General features: G+C 39.5%; 1 non-coding gene and 1 pseudogene across 1 annotated transcript; both read right to left on the bottom strand.

Moving 5' to 3' along the window:
* Positions 1–6,951: 6,951 nt before the first annotated feature.
* Positions 6,952–8,685, bottom strand: LOC125395472 (U6 snRNA-associated Sm-like protein LSm3 pseudogene; annotated as a pseudogene).
* A 10,419-nt stretch (positions 8,686–19,104) lies between these two features.
* On the bottom strand, positions 19,105–19,210 carry LOC125395573 (U6 spliceosomal RNA). The gene has a single exon (XR_007230597.1). It is a non-coding gene; the product is annotated as a U6 spliceosomal RNA (small nuclear RNA).
* Positions 19,211–19,458: the final 248 nt, after the last annotated feature.

A 19,458-nucleotide genomic window follows, 5' to 3' on the forward strand; every position in this document is an offset into this window, starting at 1 on the left:
GGCCTTGGTCCATAACCATACTGATGAATATTTTGCATATCACCATAGAACCTTCATCTGGCGATGGATGGAGACAGAGACAGAGACACACATTGGAACACTGGACTGAGCCCCCAAGGTCCAAATGAGGAGCAGAAGGAGGGAGAACATAAAAAGGATGTCAGGACCGCGAGGAGTGCGTTCACCCACTGATACATGGGGACTGATCTAATGAGAGCTCACCAAGGTCAGCTGGACTGGGACTGAACGAGCATGTGATCAAACCGGATTCTCTGAATGTGAATGACATGGGGGTTGTCTGAGAAGCCATTGATAATGGCATTGGGACTTGTTTTGTCTGCATGTACTGGCTTTTTGGGATCCTAGTCTGTTTGGATGTTCACCTTCCTAGACCTGGAGGGAAGGGGAAGGACCTTGAACTTCCCACAGGGCAGGAAAACCTGACTGCTCTTAGGACTGGAGAGGGAGGAGGAGAGGGTGTTGGGGAGTGGGAGGGTATTGAGAGGAGGGGAGGAAGTGGAAATTTTTATAAATTCATAAAAAATAAGATACCAAATAAAATCTCAATAACAAGAATATAATACATCTTTTTTAATTGTTTGCCAGTAGGGTCTCATCCACATGCTCCCAAACATTACAGCCAATGTTATAGATTACCCTCCACAATCTTCATAGTGAGATTCTATTGCTAAAGATACCTGTGATGGTTTGAATGATAATGGTCCACATGTGCTCATGTATTTAAATGTTTAGAGAGTGGCACTATTTTAAAGGATTAAGAGGTGTGATTTTGTTGGAGTAGGTGTGGCCTTGTTGGAGAAAGTGTGTTACTGTGGGGTGGGCTTTAAAGTTTCAAAAGCCAATCCCATCTTCTCCTGATGCCTTTGGATCTGGATGTACAATCTTCAACTTCTCCTCTAGCATCATGTCTACCTGCATACCACCATGCTTCCCACCATGATGACAAAGGGACTCAGCATCTGAAACTGTAAGTCTTGCCAATAAAATGCTTTCTTTTACAAGACTTGCAATGATTATGGTGTCTCTTCATGGCAACTGAGCAGTGACCAAGACAATACAACATAATTGTATCATAGAACATGGAGACATATAGTTGGTACTCAACCAGAAGCTTCACCTTACTGGATAACATTCTTTTTGTTGTTGTTTTTCAAGACAGGCCTTCTCTATAACCTTGGTGCCTGCCCTGGAGCTCACTCTGTAGACCAGGCTGGCTAAAAACTCACAGAGATCCACCTGTCTCTGCCTCCCGAGTGCTGGGATTAAAGGTGTGCGCCATCACTGCCCAGCTCTGCTGGAAGAGCCTATACACACGAGCAGAGGAGAAATGTAATCACCAGTCTCACACAGCTACACCCCTTGCAAGCTAGAATAATCACCTATCTGGTAAGATATACCCAGTGGTGCAATAGTGACACAAATGTTATAGGAGTAACCAGGGATTTTTTATTATTAGATTTAAGTCGATGGATACCTAACACTGATAATGAAGGCTAGGAACCCAAGGCTATATAGATCATGGCCCTAGAGGAAAAGCCCCTAGAATTTATCTGCTAGATGAACACAGCACCAAAATGAATACTAATGACATATTGCTATACCCATAAATCAGAGCATCACTCGGTTTGTTGCACAGTCAGGGAACACAGAGACCCACTTCTGGGAGAAGTTTGGAGAAGGGAAAGAGTATGACTAAACTATATTAAACGAAATTCTCAAAGAAAAAATAAAAAACATTGTTCTTAGAAAAGAACGAATACAAATAAGTTGATAGAATTCAAAGAAAGCATGACTGAGAATGGGATAACTTTAGAGATAAGCAGATCACATTCCAAGAAAGCATGCATCAGTTCTTGTTATGAAAATAGAATTCAATAATGAATGGAAAATTTAAACTGAAATGAAGCTGGAAATGAAAAATACATAATTGGTGAAATGAAAGGTTCAATAGAAAGCCTCACCAACAGAATGGGCTATGTGAAGATAGATCATTGGGGTTTGAAAACAAGATAACGGGATTGGATTTCTCACTAAAAAAAAAGAGTTAAAAAATTCATAAATGGAACATGAAGGACCTTTAGGAGACCTGGAAAGATCAAATCAGTGAGTTTAGATTAAGGAGGGATTTTAATTCAAATGCATAGAAAATATTTTCAATAAAATCATAGAAGAAAACTTCCCAGATCCTGAGAAAGAGACATCCAAATAGGCACAAAAGGCACAGAGATCATGCAAATAGACAGGGAATTAGGTGGTGAATAGTCTTTTCTTCCTGACTGTGAACCCAGTGTGACCAGATGTTCAAGCTCCTGTTTCCTTAAGGTCCCACCATAAGATTGTGCCCTTTTTTGAGCCAAACGTAAACCCACCCACTCTTCCTTCCTTTCATCCTTACTTACCTCCATGAATTTCTTCTGTCAGGGTACCTTATTACAGCAATAGGAATAATAAATAAGACAGTCAACAATGCACTTAAGCCCCAGGACCCAAGTTCAAATCCCCAGCACCTATGTAAAAATAGGCAGGGCATTATAAACCTGTCACACTATTAGTAGCAGTGTGTAGAGCTAGGAGGAGTCCTGTCTATCTGAATCCATGAGCTCCAGGTTCAGGAAGAGGCATGTTACAAAAAAAAAAATAAAGTGGAAAAATTATTAAGGAAGACGCCTGATGCTGACCTCTGACCTGCACATACACACACACACACACACACACACACACGAGCACATGCACGTGCACGCACGCATGCATATTCCCTCCCTGCAAATGCAAATGCACACATTCATGCATGTCCCCTTCCTTGAACATGCATACACATATGCATAAACAACCCCTCCCCTGTATATACACACACACATGCATGCATGTGCCCTCCTCTGCACATGCACACACACACACACACACACACACACACATGCATGCACATCCTCTCTTCTGGACACATGTGTGAGCACACACAAATACATACACACATTCAAAGAATAAAATAGAAGTTAATGGAGCTAAAACACCCTAACAATACAATAACAAAGACTGTGGAGATCAATAGAAGCTTCAACTAGCACACTACTGGTACCAGGGAATTGGAGTTTTCTGTAGATTTTCAGTCTTGACATTAAAAGAATTTAAAAATGGACTTGTAAGAAAGCTTCAGGGCACTTTATTAAAGTTTGAGAGAAAAAGAGGCAAAGGAAACTATAAAGTTTAGCAGCTGATAGAAGAAGAAAGACGGAAAGAAAGAAAGTCATGCCTTTTGCAATATGGTCCAAGAAAGCAAGCTGGTTATTCAATGAAGGTCTGTAAACAGCTGGATGCTCATAAGAGAACACTGACAAAGCACAGATGCAGGCACACCTAAGATTGTGGCCAATTTCTGTAAAAGAGATAGAAAGGAATAAGGGGACATCGGGCTTTTTGAAGTAGAACTCAGAAAAGCAGGCAGGCTTACCAGTGCAGATCTGTAAGCCATACATTGAAACAGAGGCTCTTGGATACGCATAAGTACATTATCTCATTAAGGGGATAATTATTCCTACAATATCCTTAACATGTGTTCAGGTGTATCGGCTTTTCTGTGTGGGTCATCTTGGGCCCAGGTGATTGACAAGCCAAAGTGGACAAAATCTTAAGAAGGGGACAGTAGTATGACTTTATGATCATTAGTTTGAGGCAATGCAGAGTGTTACACATCCACCTGTTGCAGAGAGCGGGCCTGATTGTTTGTCCTGGCTGCACCGCTAGCTTAGCCCGAAAATAACCACACAGAAACTGTACTAATTAAATCACTGCTTGGTCAATTAGATTTAGTTTCTTATTGGCTAATTATTACATCTTAATTTAACCCATTTCTATTCATCTGTGTATCACCACGTGACAGTGGCTTACTGGGAAAGATTCGGCATATCTGTCTCTGATGGCTCCATGGTGACACTCCCCCTACTCTGCCTTTCTTCCTCTCAACATTCAGTTCTGTCTTCCCTGCCTACCAAGGTTCTGTCCTATCAACTAAGCCAAGACAGTTTCTTTATTAAGCAGTGAAAGCAACACAAAGACAGAAGGACCTCCTACCATCCACCCATGATCAGAGGTACAACTAGGCTCTATTCTTGTGACCAAGAAGTAGATTAATTGATCTCAACAAACCCCTAACGTCACCACTCTCCATCATTTTTTGTGATATTTTAAAACTTAAGGAGTGGCAAAGTTATGCTTCCCTTTATTATGTTACCAGGGAAATGGAAAGTGAGGGTCCAAATCTAATCTTAAGAAGGACTCTATCCTCCACGGCCTCCAAACCTAATGCCTGTCTAGCTATCCAACTTCCATGCTTATAACACCAATGCTAAAGGACTTTTGCCTCAATCTGGAGAACTGCTGAAATCCAAAGGCTAATGTTATATTAACAGATAGAACTGGGGGAGGGTGGCAGAAAAGCAAGAAAGAAATGTAAAGTCATCTGGGGCAACAGTTAAAGAGGTTACTCAAGATAATGATTAACTGAAGGGCAGGTCCCCTTGGCTCAAACCCCAGTGACTGACTAATTGCCATGAACACAAGCAGGTGAAATGGTCAGGGTAATGAAGAGAAATTCTTGGAAAGCTTTGATCCATAACTATGGAATCATTGACAGAATCTAAGGGAGAAGTAGAGATTTGTGACAACCTGTTCACAAGTTGAAAGATGAGAGGCTCATGACCTAAAGTTCAGGGTCACAGGTCTGAAAAATAAAGGAATTTTTTCATCTTAAACAAAGGGGCACCAGGATGGACATTAAATCAATCACAGTTACTTCCACTGGCCCAATTTTATGAGCTACCAGATATCTTTGACCATTTAGTTATTCCAGAAGAGATTACCATTGCTATAGCCACTATGAAACTTAATATATGGGAGTCCTTTAAAATTGTTAAAATGGAGCTTGTTCATGGTCACGGGGCAGTCCTGGGTTAGACTCACTGGGTCCCAAAGCAAAACAAATAGTCATAGATATGAGGAAGAGAGCTAAAGGGAAGAGTGGAGGGCAGGCGGGAAACAGTAGTGTTATATGTGGGTGAGTACAATTGGTATGCTTCAATACATGCACACAATTTTCAAATGATAAACTTGATAGGCAAGATGTAATAATAAATAATAATAGCTTTGATTCAGCTGTAATCCAGTGTAATTGTACACTATTCCAATAAACCAAATTATTTCCATCTACAGGTAGAAATAATGAAGAAAATGAGTGATATATACATGATGAAGTGTTTTTAAACCATGAAGTAAGTCATTTTCAGGAAAATTGATGGAACCAGGTTCAGGAACACAAACACTGAATGCTTTCTCAAATAAGCAAGTCTAAATAAAAGAAAAGGTAAGTTTTGCAAGTAGAAGGGATACTGTCTGTGAAGTAGAAGAACAGGGTGATGGAGAGAAAGAGTTAATAGAAGCATTCGTTAAGTGAAAATTCGGCAAGGTCTGGTTTTCTCATGGCTACACCACTGCCTGACAAAGGCGATCTGAGGAAGAAAGAACTATTTTCAGAGAACAAAGATCCATCACAGGTGGGAAGCCATGGCCTCAGGAGGGTGTGGCAGAGAGCACAGGTCTGTCCAGGAGGGGAAGTCATGGCCTCAGCAAGGGGAGTCAGAGAGCACAGATCCATCATGGAGGGGAAGTCATGACCTCAGCAAAGTGAGTCGGAATGACATTGTGCCTGCAGTCGGGAAGCAGAGAGCAATGATTGCTGGTTCCCCACTCATTCAGTCATGGACTCCAGGTCATGGCACGGTGTGGGTAGTATGGCTATTCTCACCTCAGTTAATACAGACTCTACCTCCCAGATGTGTCCAGGGCTTTGTCTTGTTATGGCTTCTAGATCCTGTCAAGTTGCCAGTATTAACCATCACACCCCTTATTTCACATGTCGAAAATATGCTAATCAAAAGGGCCTGGAGAGACTTTTCAGTATGCAAGGGCACACATTGTTCTTTCTGAAGACCTGGGTTCAATTCCATGCAACCACATACTGGTCCACAACCATCTGTAACTCCAGTTCCCCAAGATCCTATGTCCTCTTCTGACCTCTCTGGGCACCAAGCATCCATGGGCTTGCTGCTCCTATGTCATGGTCTGGTGGCAGACCAGACCATAAATTATTTCTGTGAACCAACATAAACCATCTCTTTGAACCAGTGTGGAGGCACAGGAATAAAGACACAACTCACATGACTTTATCGGGAGGGAGATTCTCAATGACCCCTCATGAAATCCTGAGTTCACATCTTGAAAATTCCTCTCTTTTATTCTCCAGTATTTATCCCAAAATGTGAACTGAGAGGAGAAATCATTATCATTCTGTTTCCTAGGTAACCAGGTGAATGACTTTTAGTCACGTCCACATCTACCTGTGCTTGCAGTCTCGTTTTCCTGGTGAGTATGCTAGCTCGGTCACAGAGGTTTGAATTAGCATCTCCATCCAGGCATCCTCCAAATTATAGAGAAGGAGCAAAGCAACATCCTGACATTTTGTTAGGGTAGCGACAGCATGTCTGGAAGGTTACGTGACCTCTTCAGGTACAAACTATGGCTTGAGAGCCTGACTGCCATACCATATAGAAATATGGGCGTACAGTCCACTCTCTCAGATTAATTTTAATAAAACCTGTGCTTCTTCAGCAGGACAGAAGATCAAGCCTGGCTTGGACAAAGACTTCTCCATTTACCCAAATTTTCCCATCTCTGGAACAGACATTCGTTTATGCAAGCTCCTGTCTTAGACATCTGGGAGAAGAAGCTTCAAACCCATCATTGACTGCTGATCTCTGTGAAGAAAAGAGATTAATGGAGAGAGAGATACCTTTGGGCTCTAAGTTGGAGCCTTAATTTCTTGTCAGGATAAATTATAATGTTTTATGAATAATCATGCTCCCAAAGGTTACAGTCTCCTTTTTTTTTTAAAAGGGACATCAAATTTAATTTAAAGAAAAACAACCTGAAAGTAACTGCAAGAACAATGGGCAAACAACTCCTGAAAAGAGTGAGGAAGCTGGAGACACTGACAGGAGGGCTGGAGAAAAGGAACATGGGATTTAGCTGAGAGGCTATAAGTTACTCGGAAATGAACTTTCTTGAGGGTGGAGAGATCCTGGGGTCATTTCTGTTATCAGAATGCATGTGAGCTTCTCTCTGTGAGTGTTCTGTACATCTCAAGAGGCAAAGTCTCCATTTCCTACACAGGATCCTCTTCTGTCTCAGCCGACTCTCAATGGAGGGGCAACTAGAACAACACCATTTCCCCAGACGAAGAGCATGGCGATGTTCCGTTTTGTTGATTTATATATCTCCTCATATGTCTCTTCATCAATCTCTATCATTCTCACGGTTTCTTCCACATCTCCCAGGATCATATTTAAATGTTGATCATAAGCATGTAATCTGCCTCGAAGCTCTCGGTCGTTTCTCATCTTCACATAAATTCGCTCATCCAAACTGAGCCTGATGAGATCCAGGGGCTCCTCTATGGTATTGGTGGTTTGTTGCTGATCTATGTCGTCTGCCATGTTTCAAAACCTACAGTCTCCTATTTAAAGGAGAAAGGATCACCTGAGATGAAAATGTTTCTTCTGTTAGTTTAGAGCACCTCTTAAATCTTTTTCATTGAATAAAAATCTAAAATTCTTTAACATATGCATCAACTCCCAACATTTACAGGGTGTATCAAGCTTTTCTCAGCAGTTACAAACATCATCAGGTCAGTATCATAATTCTCGGCATTATTGGTCAACACCAATTTTCCTCAACATCTTATGTGCAGTTACAAAGATCATCAGGTCAGTATCATAATTCTTGGTATTATTGATCAATATCAACTTCTACAGATATCATCAGTTCAGTACCATATTTCTCAGCATTATTGGTCAATACTAACTTTTACAGATATCATCAGGTCAGTACCATAATTCTCAGAATTATTGATTAATACCAACTTTTACAGATATCGCCAGGTCAGTACCATAATTCTTGGCATTATTGGTCAATACCAACTTTTACAGATATTATCAGGTCAGTACCATAATTCTCAGCATTATTGGTTAATACCAACTTTTCTCAACACCTTATATGCAGTTACAAATATCAGGTCAATACCAGTAAGAGTACAATGACATTGCTGTTATGAAATACCAGTTCCAGTCTCTGAGCAACTGTTAAACCCTTAGTCTGCCCCCTTCCTAAGTAAAGAGGGGTTTCAGTCCTTTCTTATTTTGAGACTTTCTTTCCCTGAGGGGAAACCTTAGGTCTTAGTTCTCAGGTCCAATATTTTAATTAAAATGAGTTCTGTGTCCCAGAGACTAAAACAGTCAAATGTTCAGTCTGCATCTCAGCTCCAAAGAAAACAGGATTTAAACTGCAGAAAAGTGTAGTCACCATGGTCAGGTAATCTCAGCAGGGCCTCCGGATCTGTGTCCCGAGGCTGGAAGCAGTTTGACATCTGTCTCTCAGAGCAGCGTGGAACCCTGCAGTGTAGAGTGGTGGTCCCACAATCAGGCACTCCTCTCTGTGGTGGCGGGGAAGATTGGACCATGGACTCTTCTCCAACTCCTTTCTCCAACTCCTCTATGGGGGTGTTTGCAACTATGATGTCATCAAGTCTGCCACTCCTTTACTGTATATGCAGTCATCTCATCCAGCTTTATCTTCTTTCTGAGAAAAAAGAATAAACATATCCTTGACCCCAAATATAGGCTGGATCTTTTCATAATTCATTGCAAGGGCTTTTTCACCTTGCCTTAGCAAGGTCACCTTAGTGCCATCTTGTCAGACCTGTCTGCAACTTTTATCCTCTTAAGTTGTTTTCAACATTTGTAAAATTCAGCATAACATCCTTTAAGGGATCTTTAGCTGTAACGTTAGCAAAATATAGTTGTACAAATTGCAGCAATGATCATCTGGGAAAAGGTTATTACTCTGACCTTTAAATTGAGCACATATAAGTATCTAAGAATAAATACCTTAAAATTGTTAATTAATCTATTGCTTAATATAAGAAACATTGATCATAGTAAATACCCTGCTAAAATATCTCCTAGATTATCATCTAGTTCTTCTGTATTAGACAAGTTACTGCTTTAAATTAAAAGTTTAATATTTTAATTGGCAAAAATAGGAAGGTGCAGTCATAAAAAGCGTTCTAGTTTTTTCATAAAACTGCTTTAGAATAAGTTTTATACTTAATATACACACACTTGCTATGCTGAATCATAATTAATATACTGTACCTGCTGATTATTGTATACCCTACCTGTTGATCTATACTCCACCTGCTTGAGTGCTTGTTTGGACTGCTGTGGGAGTTCCTTCAGCTCCTTCAGCCAATCGCCGCTGAGTTACCAGCCCATTGGGGCGTGGTCTCTCCCTTTAAAAAAAGCAGCGGCTGTCCTCCACTCTCTCTTTGTCTTCCGGCTCCGTTTCCGGCCCCTGGACTCCTTTCCTGTTCGCGCGGAGGGGCTGTTGTCTGGGACGGTAATCTGTAAGTTTTTTCCCCTTTGAATAAATAACCATTCTATTAATCATAATTCCAAACTGGTGTGGGATTGTCTGTGACTTACGCCTTCATCTGGCGCCCCACGTTTGGTTGTAGAACCCCCCCTTCCCCCCCACTCAACTGCTTGCTACCAGCTCGGCTAGTCACGAGACCTCCCTCAGCTGCGGCCTGTGCCCTGTGTGTGGAGCCAGCAGTTCAGTTAAACCCCACGCCTCCCAAGCTCCACAGGCTCGGGACAGTCTCTGCCTGCCTGGTTTGCTCTTTTCTGAGTTGTTTTTAAATTTCCCTTGTAAGTGCGGTGCTTTAGTGGCGTGAATCAGAACGACTCGGTCACGTGGAGGCATACGCGGCTTCCGGGTTGCTCTTTTCTACCCCTGGATTCTGGGTTTCTGGTTCCGTGTATGGAATTGATTTAATTAAACTTTCTTTCTTGAGCAACTTATATTTCCTAGTTTTTAACAAATACTAAGGCAGACACTGAAACAGGACCTGTTTAAGTCACCTTTGCAGTGGTTCTAGTCGCAACTTGGCAACAGCACCGCCAACTAGACAAGAGGTAATATGGCAGTTTTTGTTTCCAACGCCAATTTTACTGTTTTCTTTATTAATACAATGGATTATGTCATGCAAGGTTTATATGACTATGGGAATATATTAATTTACTTGTTGCTAGGTTTCAGTTTTCTTTTCAATATTTTATCATTAAGAAAGATACGATTTTTACGGACTAATATTGAACAACTAGTTGAAAGGATTAAAATTATTGAAAATCAGGGGTTATCTGAACAAGTGGATACTATGATAGACAAAATTGACTCCATGTCCAAGGGTACTAGGAAGTTACCTGAAAGGGTACAGGCTGTTGAATTTGACGTTCAGATGTTACCACAAAGTTTTGATAAGGTAACAGATAGAATGAACCTCCAGAATGGGAACCAAAAAACTGATACCTTAGTGAAATTACTAGAAACACGGGTAGGTCAGGAGATTCAGGATTTAAGGGATACAATGATAAAAAGATTAGAAATGATTGAAGAAACTATTGGAGCTGGTGAACAGAGTAAGAAGGCACAAGGACAGGATACAATGCCACCACCAGCTGTTAGAACTGGCTTACCCAGGGTCCTAACAACATACCCTGTAATTTATTCTGACAAAGGGTTAACTTCCAAAGGCTCAAAGGGAGTTAAAGAAGCTAGATGGACACCAATAGCAATGAATGATTTAAAAGAAATTAAGCAAGCTGTCGTTAACTTTGGCTTGCACTCTGCATTTGTTAAGGAAATGATAAGGACTTGGGCTTCTAATGTCAGAGCTACCCCCCATGATTTCTCTCAGCTAGTGTCTGCAGTTTTAGATGATGGGCCTTCCTTGATGTTTGGAATTTATTTCAGAGAAGAATCCAAACATATGGAACAGCAAGGAAGAGCAAAAGGTGTGGAGGTTTCCCAAGATCAAATTCTTGGTGTAGGAGCATATGCTGATCCACAGGTCCAAGCTCTTTATGATGAAGAAGTGCTGTCCTTATGTCACAAAGCAGCCTTGAATGCTTTGAATAGAATACAAGATCCAGCAAAAAGGGTCGAATCATATACCAGGGTTAGGCAGGGACAGAGAGAACCCTTTACTGACTTTGTGCAAAGATTAATTAAGGCTCTGGACATAGGGGTAACAGACCCAGAAGCTAGACGAATACTTCTTGAATCTCTAGCTTTTGAAAATGCAAATACTGAATGTAAAAAGATAATTGGGCCTTTAAGATCTAGATCAGCACCAATGGAAGAATGGATACAGCATACAATGAATGTTGAGATGTTTAGCTATAACGATGAATCCTGGGTAGGAGAAGCGATTTCCAAAGCTATGAGGAGACATCAAACTACCAGGTGTTTTAATTGTGGTAAATTAGGACATCTGAAAAGGGATTGCAGGCAAAGAAATCCTAGGAATAATATCTCCTCTGGGAATGACAAAAGTAGGAGATCTCAGCCTTCAGGTATATGCAGAAGATGCGGTAAAGGCCGACATTGGTCCAACGAATGCAGGTCAACAACAGACAGACAAGGCAACCCGATACCATCGGGAAACTCCTTGAGGGGCCTCTTGCAGGCCCCCAAGCCAAAAGTGGCCCAGTCATTCCCAGTTACAGTCGAAAATGTGTCTCACCAAGAAAATTAAAAACTCCAATGTCTGCCGTAAAAAGTAATACTGGTCTAAATGATGAATTACATGTGGAGAATGAGTCAAAAAATTCAGGAGGACAGAGTAAACGTATATTTTGGCAAACGTATATTAACGATCAAAGACCAAAGCTAAGAGTCTGTATAAATGGCATTTTTATTGAAGGCTTATTAGACACAGGTGCGGATGTAAGTATAATTACTCCAGAATCCTGGCATCCGAATTGGCCTCTTCATGAGGTAGATGTTCAGTTCCTGGGAATTGGAACCCTATCTCGTGTAAAACAAAGCACAAGATGGGTGGAATGCATAGGGCCTGAAGGGCAAATAGGAAGATTAAGGCCATATATAGCAAATATTGCAATAAATTTATGGGGCCGTGACCTGCTACAGCAATGGAATACCCAGATTAACATTCCTGTAGTTCCAGGAACTCACAATTCTGGGAAGGATATAATGAGGTATTATGGAAAAAGGTCACCAGCCATTCAGGCTGTACAAGAACACACAGCCAAGAGCAAACCTTTAGAGGTACCAACAGCCCTACCTTTAAAATGGCTAACTGAGAAGCCAATATGGATCAAGCAGTGGCCTCTAGCTGAAGATAAGTTACAGGCTTTGGAACAGCTGGTACAAGAGCAGCTAGATGCTAACCATATTGAAGAATCAACCAGCCCTTGGAATTCTCCTGTGTTTGTTGTAAAAAAGAAATCTGGTAAATGGAGAATGGTGACAGATCTAAGAGCTGTCAACAAGGTAATTCAGCCTATGGGTCCGCTACAATCTGGAATTCCTTTGCCTTCTCTATTACCAAGAGGATGGCCTCTTATAGTTATTGATTTGAAAGATTGTTTTTTCACTATACCTTTGCAAAAAAAGGATAGAGAAAAATTTGCCTTCACAGTGCCTACTTATAATAATTCTCAGCCTACTAGGAGATATCAATGGACTGTCCTCCCACAGGGGATGCTCAATAGTCCCACATTGTGTCAATATTTTGTTAATAAGCCACTGGAAATAATTCGTAAGCAATTTCCCAAGTCCATAATTTATCATTACATGGATGACATTTTATTATCTGATTCAAATAAAGATATTTTGGAAAGTATGTTTGAAGAAGTAAAGAAAGTTTTGCCTAGGTGGGGATTACAAATTGCCCCTGAAAAGATTCAAAGAGGAGATTCTATTAATTACCTAGGCTACAGAATAGGGTTAGAGAAAATTCGAACACAAAAGGCACAAATTAGGAGAGACCGGTTACGGACTCTTAATGACTTCCAAAGATTGTTAGGAGATATTTCCAGTCTACGACCAGCTGTTGGGATAACACCTGATCTAATAGTTCATTTAAACAAAACCTTAGATGGTGATAAGGATTTGAATAGTCCCAGAAAATTGACAGTTGAAGCAGAAAAGGAACTGACAATGATTGAGGAAAAATTACAGGAGGCACATGTGGATAGGGTCAACCCGAATCTTAGTTCCATCCTAGTCATACTGCCTTCCAGAATTTCTCCTACAGGGATTTTAATGCAGAGGGAAGATATTATTTTAGAGTGGATATTTATACCTCATAAACCAAGTAAAAAATTAAAAACTTATGTAGAAAAGGTTTCAGAATTAATTATAAAAGGTAAACTGAGACTTCGTCAACTAGCAGGTATAGACCCAGCAGAAATTATAGTGCCTTTTACTACTGAGGAAATAAGAAAGTTATGGGAAGATAATGAACCATGGCAAAGAGCTTGTGCTAATTTTTTGGGAGAAATTAGCAGCAACTATCCCAAAAGTGATAGACTTAACCTCATAAAGAGAACTTCTTGGATTCTTCCTAGAATTGTACGTGATGCTCCAATAACTGGAGCTCGGACATTTTATACCGATGCAAATAAATCAGGGAAAGCAGGTTATAAATCAGAAGAATTGAGTAAGGTGGAACAAAGCCCTTATAATTCTGTCCAGAAGGCAGAATTATATGCCATTCTTATGGTGCTAAGGGATTTTAAAGAACCTCTTAATATAGTTACAGATTCACAATATGCAGAAAGAGTTATCTTGCATATTGAAACCGCTGAATTCATACCAGATGACACAGAGTTGACTTCATTGTTTATCGAGGTACAGGACATAATTAGGAATAGGCTTTGTCCAATGTACATAACACACATCCGGTCCCATACCGGTCTGCCTGGGCCTCTAGCACAAGGTAACGCTGAAATTGACCAATTATTGATTGGAAGCGTTCTGCAGGCCTCAGAATTTCATAAAAAACATCATGTCAATAGTAAAGGCTTAAAGAAAGAGTTTTCCATTACATGGCAACAAGCTAAGGACATTATAAAGAGATGTCCTACTTGTTCTTTCTATAATCAAACACCATTGCCTGCAGGGAGTAACCCAAAGGGTACTCAAAGGAATGAAATCTGGCAGATGGATGTGTTCCACTTTATGGAATTTGGTAAATTAAAATATGTACACCACACCATAGACACGTATTCAGGTTTTCAATGGGCAACTGCCCTGAGCTCAGAAAAGGCTGATTCGGTAATCACACATTTATTGGAAGTTATGGCCATCATGGGTATACCTGCACAAATAAAGACAGACAATGGTCCAGCATATGTATCTAAGAAAATGAAACGCTTCTTTGCTTATTATAATATAAAACACGTTACAGGTATACCAAATAATCCTACAGGTCAGGCAGTTATAGAAAGATCAAATCGTACTATAAAGGATATGCTAAACAAACAGAAAGGGATGAAAGATACCCCCAGAAATAGATTGCATAATGCTTTATTAACCTTGAATTTTCTTAATGCTAATGAGAAAGGAACAACAGCAGCAGAGAGGCATTGGATAATGGAAAAAACTTCTGAACTAAACCAACCTGTTTATTTCAAAGACGTGCTGACCTCTCAATGGAAGCCAGGAGATGTGCTACGTTGGGGAAGGGGTTTTGCTCTTGTTTCCACAGGAGAAGAAAAATTGTGGATACCATCAAAATTAATAAAGGTTCGATTTGAAGAGGAGAAACCTCTTGGAAAGGAGAAATGACAGCATCTACAATGATGATAACCATACAGGTGGTAAGAAAAGCATATAGAATGGGGGCAGGGTTCTGTTCTTATCTCCACAGGAAAACACTGATCTTTGAAAAGTTCAAGGGACCCTGGATATTTGAATACTGACAGATGGAAAATAACGGCCCAATAGGGACTATCAAGAAAACTGAATAGGTTCTGTAAGTACCATATACTAAATCATATTTCTAAATTTATAGAGCTGGTTTTAGAGTTGGACTCTGGCTCAGTCCCTCTCTAATTCCAAGCCTGTTGTTTAAAGAAAAACCCAGAGTTTCTGGAGTTTCTGTCTCATGTCAAGAGCCATGATATGGGACAGAAAGAAATATGAGTTTAGAAAACATCTTTACTTTTCTTCATATCTATCATACCTTCATTAAATATATCTATCATGTCTCTCATTGAATATAGGTATTCATGTATATGTCTATATAATTAATGTTTAAGTTTTCCACAATGAACAATGAGTTTTTCCTACAGTGACATTTGAAGTTTCCAGGAAGAAGATGGGGCCCCATAACAACAACTCCACCTGGTTGATATGACGTCATGATACTGATAGCGCTACTACAAGACCTGTTTTGGGTACCAGCTGCACAAGACGGTTCCAACGTGCTGAAATGGTGCACATCTTGTACAACATTCTGGCCAGACCTCCACAAAATACTCAGAGACTATTTGCAATTTTAAAAGACATTGATCTTGAAATTTAACCATCATTTTACTTTCACAGGATCCCCCAGAAAGAACGTCGCCCCCATGACAGCTGGAAGTAATTCTAGAGAACGACGTCCCCTCTCCCAATAAAGTTTGTCCTTGGGTTTAGGGACATCATTTAGGGGTTGGTTATAATTAGTATACGGTTGAGGGTTGGGGGAGGAATTTTATAAGCACAGGAATCTTAAAAAAAAAAAAAAAAAAAGGAGGGATAATTGGATTATGGGATAAATAGATTTGTACTTGTGAGTTATTGCTTTTAGACAAACATATTGGTATCGATTCTTATATATTGATACAAAGTTAAATTATGTTGACTATTTTATGCATGCATGCTTCATGCTTCTACCTCTGTTTAAAACATTTTTATGTATTTGTATATATATATTGTATTGATATATGTATATTTACCATATTGCATTGTACACTTCTACCTCTGATTAAGATACTTATATATTGTTTATGTATTGATATATATTTACCATATTGCAATGTATACTTGCACATTGTTTATATTTGGAGGTCTCATTGTCCTCATTTATTGCACACTTGTTTATTATCTCAGTCTTTAAGTTAGATAGATATTGAGAATTATATAGATCAACAGTCATCTAAGTTTGTCATTTATAATTAGACTAATCAGGTTCTTTAGATATATAGAGATTATATTCAGTATAGATAGATAATCTTCAACCTCTTCAAAGAGCTGTAGAAAATGGCCTTTAATCTAATTCAGAGTTCTATGGTAGGGAGACACAATCACTCCTGGCAACACTGATCTATGCCCGAGAGAATGTTGAGCACCAAAGACACTCCACCTGGAGCCTTTCTTCTTGGCAGAACTGGCCTTTGGGTAAAGAAATGCTCATACCTCAACTACTGACAGAGTTACAGAATATCCGTAAATGGATAAAACAAGACTGTCATATCCTGCCAAGACAGGGTAAGATAGTTTTGAAGTTTCTTGCCTTTGAAAATGGTATGTCAGTTACATCAGGCCTTAGCCAAAGTTGGTTGCTTCAACGCTGCAAATGTGACTTTGGGTGTTTGTCCAGGTAGCCAGTTGTCTCTGCGATTTGGTACATGTTCTGGAAGTTGTTTGATTGCACTTCCTAATTACTCAGATAACATTATTTCCCTTCTCAGATCTTCGATGGGATTGAAGATTATATAAATGTAGTTACTTTCCTTTCATGACTTGGCCAAGTTATTTGTTATACAAGACTTAAGCTAGTTAGAATAGGATATTTGTATTTATTGTATATAATTTCGTAGGTTTGTACTTATTGTATATAATTGCGTAGTAGGCTTAGAACTCTCTTACTTAAACAAAAGGGGGAGATGCTGTGGGAGTTCCTTCAGCTCCTTCAGCCAATCGCCGCTGAGTTACCAGCCCATTGGGGCGTGGTCTCTCCCTTTAAAAAAAGCAGCGGCTGTCCTCCACTCTCTCTTTGTCTTCCGGCTCCGTTTCCGGCCCCTGGACTCCTTTCCTGTTCGCGCGGAGGGGCTGTTGTCTGGGACGGTAATCTGTAAGTTTTTTCCCCTTTGAATAAATAACCATTCTATTAATCATAATTCCAAACTGGTGTGGGATTGTCTGTGACTTACGCCTTCATTGGACAACTTCTATAAGCTCTCTGTTGGAAATTGGCTCATTGTGCCCTTTAAAAATTTTACTTTGTATCTCAAGATCTCCCATAAGAATATTATAAATAAGGCTTCAACCATTGTATACCTATTTAAAAGTTTGTAAGCTATCCTCCTCTGAAGCTGCAAGTCTGTCTAGTCTGTCTAGCTGATAGGAAAATGGAAAAAGAAAGCATATTTAACTAATGATGCTGATCTAACTAGACGTCAACATGTAGAAGAATAAAAACAGATCCATATTCATCTCTATGCACAAAACTCAAGTTTAAATGAATCAAAGACCATATCACAAAACTAACAATACTGAACCTCATAGAAGAAAAGTCAGAAGTACACTTGAATGCATTGGTACATCACAAACACAGACTCAGTGGCATAGACATTGAAAGAAACAATTAATAAATGGGATCTCCTGAACTGAGAAGCTTCTGTTCAACAAGACATAATATCAGCCTATATAATGTGAAAATATCATTACTAATCACTAATCCACTCCAAAAACATACAAAGAACTCAGGAAATTAGTCATCTAAAGAACAAATAATCCAATAAAAAATATATGGTATAAACCTAACCTGAAAACTCTCAACAGATCTAAAATGAGTGAAAGACACTTAAAAAATGCTTAAACATAACATCCTTAGTCATTAGAGAAATGCAAATTGAAACAACTCTTGAGATTCCATCTTATCCCTGTAAGCATGATCAAAATTAAAAACACTGCTGACAACTTATGCAGAAGAGGATGTGGGTACAGGAGAAAGAGGATGTGGGGTACAGGAGAAACTCCTCCACTGCTGGTGGGAGTGCAAACTGGCACAGCCACTTTGGATCATAGTATGAAAATTTCTCAGAAAATTAGGCAACAGACTACCTTAAACTCAGCAATACCCCTTCTGTGTTTACACACGAAAGATGTTCAACCATACCATAAGGACATGTGCTCAACTGTGTTCACAACAGAATTATTTTGTTACAGATAGAATCTGAAAACAACCCAAAATGCTTCTCTTTTACACTGATGAAAAAATGAAAGACATCATCCTTTAAAATAGCCATAAATACCGTAACATATCTTGGAATAACTCTAACCACACAAATGAAAAATTCTGCACAATAAGAACTTTAAATTTTTTTTTTGCACTTTGCAGTTTGTTTCAATGTGTGTGGATGGATATGTATATATATATATATATATATATATATATATATATTCACAAGATTAGTTTGTGCCAAACCAGTCTGGGACACTGTACACAAAACATTAACATCTGTAACAGTTATACATAATCTGTTCTAAAGTCATAGACGTCATCATCCTCTTCACGCATTTTATCCATGGCAAAAGATCTGTCAGATGGTTTACTAGCTGGGTTTACTTGCTGTTGATTCCACAGGTAACATCTCTGTGGTATCTTCTACAGGGGGTGCATCTGAGGTCTCTGCATTATTTTCACCATCACCATTTCCGTCATCTTCACCACCCTGTCTGTTTTCTTTGTGTCTTGGCAATTCTTTGGGTATGTCTGTTTCTTTTATTATTCCATTTGTCAGGCCCGAAGACCAGAAAAAGATTCTGTTAGTTAAATGAAGGCCCTTGAGGACTTGTATGCTGTGTGCATTATTCATTTCTAGTTCTTCCACATTAAAGCCCTTCTTCATGTTTGCTGTAATACTCTCATTGAAATGTGGAGGAGTCCAGGAAGTAGGAGGATGACAGTAGTAACCTAATGAGGCACCTGCTCAGGCCGCAGCAGCTTGGCAGCACTTTCCTCACATGGGCCTCCACCCTTGTGGTGCAGACTTCTTCTCTGAGCAAGTTTAGTAAAAAAAAAAAAATCCAAAGAATCCTTAAACTCCGGGACAGTGTATTTTAAAACCACCTTAAAAACAAAACACGAACTATCATTGATCTGTGTGGATAAAGAAAAAAAATATGGAACACTTCACGAATTTGCGTGTCATCCTTGCACAGGGGCCATGCTAATCTTCTCTGTATTGTCCAATTTTAGTATATGTGCTGCCGAAGTGAGCACAGAACTCTAAATCTTTGAAGAAAGAAATTTAAGACATCAGAAAAATGGAAAGATCTCCTATTCTCTTGGGAAGATAGAACCAATATAGCAAAAATGACAATCTTACTGAAATCAGCCTACAGATTTAATGCAAATGCCCATTAAAATTATAGCAAAATTCTTCACAGACTTTGAAAGAACAGTCCTCAACTTTATAAGAAAAGATAAAAAAAAACTCAGGATAGCCTAAACAATCTTAAAATCCTGTA

This window comes from Myodes glareolus, chromosome 1, assembly GCF_982192425.1.
Source record: "Myodes glareolus chromosome 1, mMyoGla1.1, whole genome shotgun sequence".
NCBI lineage: Eukaryota > Metazoa > Chordata > Mammalia > Rodentia > Cricetidae > Myodes > Myodes glareolus.